This window comes from Macaca thibetana, chromosome 6 (genome assembly GCF_024542745.1).
Source record: "Macaca thibetana thibetana isolate TM-01 chromosome 6, ASM2454274v1, whole genome shotgun sequence".
Taxonomy (NCBI): Eukaryota; Metazoa; Chordata; class Mammalia; order Primates; family Cercopithecidae; genus Macaca; species Macaca thibetana.
This window is the reverse complement of record NC_065583.1, coordinates 60,055,185-60,063,514: the sequence shown is the minus strand read 5'-3', so window position 1 is coordinate 60,063,514 and position 8,330 is coordinate 60,055,185.

Genomic DNA, 8,330 nt, shown 5'->3' with positions numbered 1-8,330 from the left:
TGCCCCATTCAGTATACTAGCCGTGGTTCTGTCAAAAATGACTTTTATTATGTTAAGGTAGTTTATTCTATCCCCAGTTAAGAATTTTATCATGAAAGGATGCTGAATTTTATCAAATCCTTTTTCAGCATCAATTGAAATGATCCTATGATTTTTATCCTGTATTGTTGATATGATGTATCACAGTAATTGATTTGCGTGTGTTGAATCATTCTTGCATCTCAGGGATAAATCTCAGTTTGTCATGATGAATAATTTTTCTAATGTATTGTTGAATTTGGTTTGCTAATATTATGCTGAGTATTTTTGCATCAATAGTCATCAGATATACTGGTCTGTAGATTTTGTGCATGTGTGTGTCATTTTCTGGGTTTGGTATCAGGGTAATAAAGGCATCACAGAATAAGTATGGAAGTATTCTTTCCTTCTCAATTTTTCAGAATAGTTTCAGTAGGACTGGTATTAGTTCTTCTTAGCAGAATTCAGCAGTGAAGCCATCAGGTCCTAGACTTTTCTTTACTGTGAGACTATTACAGCTGGGTGTGGTGGTTCATGCCTCTAATCCCAGCACTTTGGGAGGCCGAGGCAGGTGGATTACCTGAGGTCAGGATTTGTGACCAGACTGACCAACCTGGTGAAATCCCATCTTCATTAAAAATACAAAAATTAGCAAGATGTGGTGGTGGGAACCTGTAATTCCAGCTACCTAGGAGGCTGAGACAGAAGAATCACTTGAATCTGGGAGGCAGAGGTTGCAGTGAGTAGTGATTGCACCATTGCACTCCAGCCTGGGCGACTAGAGCGAAAGTCTGACTCAAAAAAAAAAAAAAAAAAAAAAAAAAAAAGAGTGAAAAGGCACCAAATAAACAGGTAGCAGATTATAATAAGTGCACAACTGGATCTTCAAAGTTCCTTTTTCTGTTGTATATATAAGGAGAACAAATACAGTATAGCTTCTACGAGAAACAAAAGTCAGAAGACAGGACTGTATTTCTAAATTCAGAGAAAGATAACTTTGAGTGAAAATTATTAATTGCATACTCATAAAGAATGTTCTAGAAAGTTACTTAGTATTTTTGTTAGGTTGCAAAAAGTTAAAGAAATTTAAAGAATAGTATTTTATGTTATATAAATAACTTTATGTTCTATATTTGATCATGCATGTGACAGAATGGTGTTTATAAATATCACTGGGGATAATTTCCATACTATCCATGTAATATAGTCTAGATGTGTGTTCCCTCTAAATCTCATGTTGAGATGTATTCCCTAATGTTGGAAGTGGGGCCTTGTGGGAGGTGATTGTATCATGGGGGCAGATTCTTCATGGTTTGGTACTGTCTTCACAATAGTGAGTTCTTATGAAATAAGGTTGTTTAAAAGTGTGTGGCACCTCCACACTTGCTTGCTCTTGTCTTTGTCATGTGACCTGTCTGCTCCAGCTTTGCCTGCTTGCCATGGATAAAAGTTCCCTGAGGCTTCCCCAGAAGCCAAGCAACTGCCAGTGCCACGCTTCCTGTACAGCTTGCAGAACTGTGCACAAATTAAACTTATTTTCTTTACAAATTACCCAGGTTCAGGTATTTATTGATAGTAATGCAAGAATAGCCTATCCCACCATGCAAAATGGAACTCCTTGCTTCTCTGTAGAATTACAATGTGTAGATTTTCCTGAGTTTCTACCTATCTCTACATCACCTATAATATTTACCACACTTGGATCATTTGCCTTGTCCCTAATGCATGGCAACTAACTTATCATAAACAATCAATATAGCATCAATATTGATAAAATAGGCCAAATGTGGTGGTTCACACTTGTAATCCCAGCACTTTAAGATGTTGAGGCAGGTTGATCACTTGAGCCCCGGAGTTCTAGGCCAGACTGGGCAATATGATGAAACCCCATCTCTATAAAAATATATATATACAAAAATGCGCCAGACATGTTGGCACATACCTGTAGGCCCAGCTGCTTGGGAGGCTAAAGTAGGAGGATCACTTGAGCACAAGAGGTTGAGGCTTCAGTGAGTCTTAATTATATCACTGTACTCCACCCTTGGCAACAGGGTGACACTCCATCTCAAAATATTTATATCTATATAAATATAGATATCTTATATCTATATATTTGATATAGATATATAAACAGAGAGAGAGAGAAAATAATCTTCTGTTGCTTCAATGAAAAATTTTCCTTTGAGTGTGCAACCATCAAGAAATTATGGTTAATAATCTTAAAATTTATATAGACTTACAAAAGACTCATAATAGCTAAGCCATCTTCAGCAAAATAACTAAACTGGAGGAATAATATATCTTGACTTCAAATTATACTACAGAGCAATTGTAACCAAAACAGCATGGTACTGGCATAAAAACAGACACAAAGACCAACGGAACAGAATAGAGAATACAATAATAAATCCATACATTTTCAGTGAACTAATTTTCAACAAAGGTGCCAAAAACATATATTGGGGAAAGGTCAGTCTCTTTCATAAATAGTGCTGGGGAAACTAGATATCCATACACAGAAAAATGATACTAGATCCCTCTCTCTCACCATATATAAAAATCAAATCAAAATAAATTAAAGACATAAATCTAAGACCTCAAACTATGAAACTGCTAAAAGAAAACTTTGTGACAACTCTCTAAGATATTGGTCTAGGCAGAGATTTTTTTATTAATATCCCAAAATCAAAAACAACCAAAGCAAAAATGGACAAATGGGATCACAGTAAGGTAAAAAGCTTCTGGACAGCAAATAAATCAATCAACAAAGTAAAGAAATCACCCATAGGATGGGAGAAAATATTTACCCATTTTACAAGGGATTAATAACCAGAAAATATAAGGAGTTCCAACAACTTTATAGGAAACAGTCTAATAATCCAGTCAAACAATGGACAAAAGATTTGAATAAACATTTCTCAGAAGACATACAAATGTCACTTAGACATGCTGAAAGATGCTCAATATTACTGAGCATCAGAGAAATGCAGATTAAAACTACAATGAGGTATCTCACCCCTGTTCATATTCAAAAACAGGTAACAACAAATGCTGGCAAGGATACGGAGAAAAGGGAACCCTCATACACCGTTGGTGGGAATGCAAATTAGTACACCCACAATGGAGAACAGTTTGGAAGTTCCTCAAAAAACTAAAAGGAAACCTACCATATGATCTGGCAATCCCATTGCTGAATATATACCCCAAAGAGAGGAAATTATTATATTGAAGAGATATCTGCACTCCTATGTTTGCTGGAGCACTGTTCACAATAGCCAAGATTTGAAAGCAACCTAAGTGTCTATTAACAGATGAGAGGACAAAAAAATAGTTGTACATATACACAATAGAGTAGTATTCAGCCATAAAAGAGAACAAGATCCTGTGATTTGCAAAAACATGGAAAGAACTGGAGTTCACTATGTTAACTAAAATAAGCCAGGCACAGAAAGATAAATATTGCAAGTTCTAGTTCATTTGTGAGAGCTAAAAATTTAAACAAATGAACTCATGGACATAGAGAGTAGAATGATGGTTATCAGAGGTTGGGAAGGGTAATGGGGTAGAGGGAAGTGGGAATTGTTAATGAGTACATAAATATAGTTAAAACATATAAGATCTGGTAATTGATAATGCAACAGGGGGATTATAGTCAATGATGATTTGTTGTAAATTTAGAAGTAACTAAAAGAGTGTAATGGATTGTTGTGTCACAAAGAAATAATAAATACTTGAAGTGGTGGATACCCCATTTACCCTAACATTATTATGCATCGTATGCCTGTATCGAAATATCTCATGTACCCCATATATATGTGTGTGTGTGTGTGTGTGTGTGTGTGTGTGTGTGTGTATAATCTGCTATGTACCCATATGTTTTTAAAAAAAGAATATGATTAGAACATTTCTCAGAGTTTCAGTCTTTATGTTTCTGATGATAAGAATATCTAAAATAAGAGCTGTGTTAGGAATTGCAGGTCAAATTATATTATGCCTCTAGGGTAGAGTAAGTTAGAAAATGGGAACCGTGAAGACACAATGTGCTCCTAGACAGTGAATTGTAAAAGTGAACAATTTTGCATTATTGGTTAATGGCAAAGGAAATTCTAGAACTGAACATAAATTAAAGAATCTGTAAACCTACTACTGAAGCCATGTAATAGTAATTTTATTTAAAAATTGTATTTTTCTTTTTCTATTTGTATAAATTTAAAGGGTACAAGTGCAGTTTCATTACATGGATATATTACATAGTAGTGAAGACTTGTACAAGGTCAGGGTTACAATGTTAGATTAATGCATTGTAAGCAGCAGAAATAAGTGTTAGAAGAGATTTGGATCTTCAGTAGTATCTATCAACCTTGGAGTTATTTTCTTCTTTCCGCCTAAGAGAAAATTGGAGATGGTAAACAATAGAGTTTTGATTGATGCAGTAGTTACCTTTCTTATTTGATCTCATTTTTTTAATAAAAATCTTTTAAACAGAGACAATTTCTACCACCTGTTCAGATTAGATATCTTTTTGAAAATGAAAATAAATTGCATGATAACCACAGCATACCCCCACAACAGCAGTTAGTTGTTGAACAAATTGAAGGCAGTTCTCCAATCTGTACATTTCTTAGAAAAATGCTGACAAACTTCAGCTGTGCTCTCAATTTCATTCTCTAACTTGCATGCTCAATCTTTGTCATCTTCTCTGAATGGGGCCTTTCTCAATATGTAACCAAAAGAAGAACTAAAATGGAAAATGGAAAACACTTTCTCAAAAGAGGCACCATGAATTGGGGGCACTGAGATTGATAACAATTAATCTCAAATGATCCTTCTGCATCAAATAAAAGAGGACAATGACAAATATAAATGCTCTTCACTGAAGAATAACACTAACTCTTCTCAGAACTATCTTTGTCTTACATTTCAGTTCATCCTATGTCAGATCAAATCTAGAGAAAGAGCAAGCCACAGTGACAGAGAAACCAACTTCCTTCTAGAACCCGGAGTTGTCAGAGCTGTTCTAATTCTTGAGGTCTGATTCTTAGTTTTATTAAATTCAGGCCTTTAAGACAGTATCTTTTTAAATCTTAGATCTAGAAACTGATAACTATAATGTCCAGAACAGTGAAACACAATTTTTTTGGCTAAGTTTATGAATCTTTGAAAAGGATGCACAACTCAGTAATTTATTTACTTAGCATTGGCTCCTAATGTATTATCCTATTGTGCTTTGCAAATAACCAGCTTGGTTCATCCAAGAGAGTGTGCATGGTTGCAGAAATAGAATAGGGTCAAAGGTCTTGCATCCAGAAATTGGTCTCATGAGAATGTGACAGATCTGAATATACTTTCCCCAAATTGAACAGGATACACCAGAAACTATAGTTTTGTGTTGAATTTTGCTCACATTTTAATGTAGGTAACATTTAAGAAATGCTTTCATTTGGCTCTTGTAGTGCATTAAAAAATCACATTAAAGGGCAGAGCAAGATGGTAGAATAGAAGCCTACACCATTTGTCTCCCAGCAGAAACATGAAATTTTAACAACGATCTGCACACAGAAAAGCACCATCACAAGAACCAAAAATCAGATAAGCAATCAGAGTACCTGGTTTTAACTTTATATCACTGAAAGAGGCATTGAGGCATTGAAGAGGGTAGGGGACAGTCTTGTACCACCAATGACACCTCTCCCCTGTCCCCTAGAAGTGACTGTATGGTGCAGAGAGAGTCTATGCACTCGAGGGAGGGAGAGTACAGTGACTAGTAGACTTTACATTGAAATCAGTGCTGCTCTGTCATAGCAGAGAACAAAGCCTTGCTGACCCCAGCCAGTGTCCATGCACTGAGGGAGCATTTGGACCAGATCCAGCCAGAGGGTAATCATCCACCCCTGTGGTTGGAACTTGAGTTTCTGCAGGCATCAGTACCATAGGCCAAACCACTCTGGGGTCCTAGGTAAACTTGACAGGCAGTCTAGGATGTAAGGATTGCAATTCTTAGGCAACTTCTTGTGCTAGGCTGGGCTTAGAGCCAGTGGACTAGGTAGCATGTGACCTGTGCAGCACACCAACAAGGCACAAGTATACATATGTAACAAACCTGCACATTATGCACATGTACCCTACAACTTAAAGTATAATAATAATAAATTAATTAAAAAAAAAAAAAAAAGAAAGTCACCAGCCAGAGAGGCTAAAGAAGTGCTTGTGCTATTCCTCCCCTAACCCCAGGCAGTGCAGCCTGAAACAACAACAACAACAAAAAAAATGTGACAACTTCCTTCTGCTCTAGGAGAGGATAGCAAAGAATAAAAACCACTTTGTATTGCACCCTGAATAACAGCCCAGCCACAATAGGAGAGGGAACTAGGCAATGTCATGAGGCCCTCATTCCAGGCCCAAGGTCATGGACATTTCAAGACACACCCTGGAACAAAAGAGAAACCAGTGTCTTGATGGGAAGGACCAAGTCCCAACAGGATTCATCACCTACTGACTAAGGAGCCCTTGGACCCCTAGTAACCATCAGTGATACCTAGGTATTATGACATGGGTCTTGGGCTCTGAGATGTGCTGGCTTTAGGGGTGACCTAGCATATTCCCAGCTGTGGTGATTATGGTGAAAGACTCCTTCTGTTTGAAAGAAACAAAAGAAAAAGTAAAGGGGACTTTGTCTTGCACCTTAGGTACCAGCCTGAACACAGTGTATAGGGCAACAAGAAAACAAGAAGGCTCTTGGGGTCCTTAAGTCCAGGCCTAGGCTCTTGGATAGTATTTCTGGACTTTCCATGGGCCAGAAGAGGTCCAACTGCCCGGAATTGGGAGCCCTTGGCTCTAAATGAACAACAGTGGTGACATGTCAAGACCCTCTGTAGGACAGTAGTGGATGTGGCCACGAAGAGAGGCTCCTCTGCCTACAGAAAGAGGAAGCAAGAGCAGATAGGACTTTGTATTCTGGTTTGAGTGCCAGCTTAGCTACAGTAGAATAGAATATGAAGTACATTTCTAAGATTTTTGACTCTAATCTCTGGCTCCCAGATAGCATCTCTGGACCTGCCTTGATCCTGGGGGAACTCACTACTCTAAAGGGTATGACATAAACCTGGCTGGCCTTGCTACCTGCTAATTGTAGGGGCCTAGGTGGTAGCCAGGTAGTAAACACAGGTGGTAGCAGGTAGTGGTTACAGTCTTTTATCCAAAGATAATAGGCCTTAGCTGAGACTTAGTGCTATGCTACAGGTCTTAGGTGAGATTCAGTTTTGTGCTGGCTTCATGTCTGACCCAACACAGTCCCAGTTGTGTTGGCCACAGGTGTGCTTATGTCACCCCATCCCCAGCTCTAGGCAGCTTAGGAGAGAGAGGAGGGATGGAGAGAGGGAGGGATGGAGGGAGGGAGGGACAGAGGGAGGGAGGGGGGGTGAGACAGAAAGAAAGAGAGAGAGAGAGAAAGAGAAAGAGAGAGAGAGAGTCTGTTTGGGAGAATGTAAGGGGAAATGAACAAGAGTCTGTCCTGGTAATCAATGCAATTCTTCCAGATCTCATCTAAGGCCACCAAGGTAGTATATCTATGAGTATGCAAAAAAACATAGCACTATTAGACTTAGGGGCCGAGTCCCTTTGAATACCTGGAAAGCTTTCTCAAAAAGGATGAACACACCAGCCCAGAATCTGAACACTACAATAAATTCCTAACTCTACAATGCTCAGACACCAATGAATATCTACAAACGTCAAGATCATTCAGGAAAACATGACTTCATCCAATGAACTAATAAGGCACAAGAGCCTAATTGGTATAACAGGGACATGTAAGTTTTTAGGCAGAGAATTCATAATAGCTGTTTTGAAGAAACTCAAATAAATTCAAGGTAACACAGAGAAGGAATTCAGAATTCTATCAGGTAAATTTAACGAAGAGATTGAAATAACTTTTAAAAAAGCAGAAATTCCAGAGGCAAAAAATGCAATTAACATACTGACGAATTCATTAGATCCTCTTAATAGTAGGATTGATCAAACAGAAGAAAAAAATCACTGACCTTGAAGACAGGTTATCTGAAAACACAGAGTCAAAGAAGATAAAAAGAGAAAAAAAAAAAATGAAACACACCTAAAAATCTAGAAAATAGGCTAAAAAGGGCAAATCTGAGTGTTATTGGCCTTAAACGGGGGTAGAGTAAGGGATAAGTGTAGAAAGATTATTCAAATGAATAATATCAGAGGACTTCCAAAACCTAGAGAAAGATATTAACATTCAAGTACGAGAAGGTAATATACCACCAAGAAGATTTAACCCAAAATAAATTACCTCA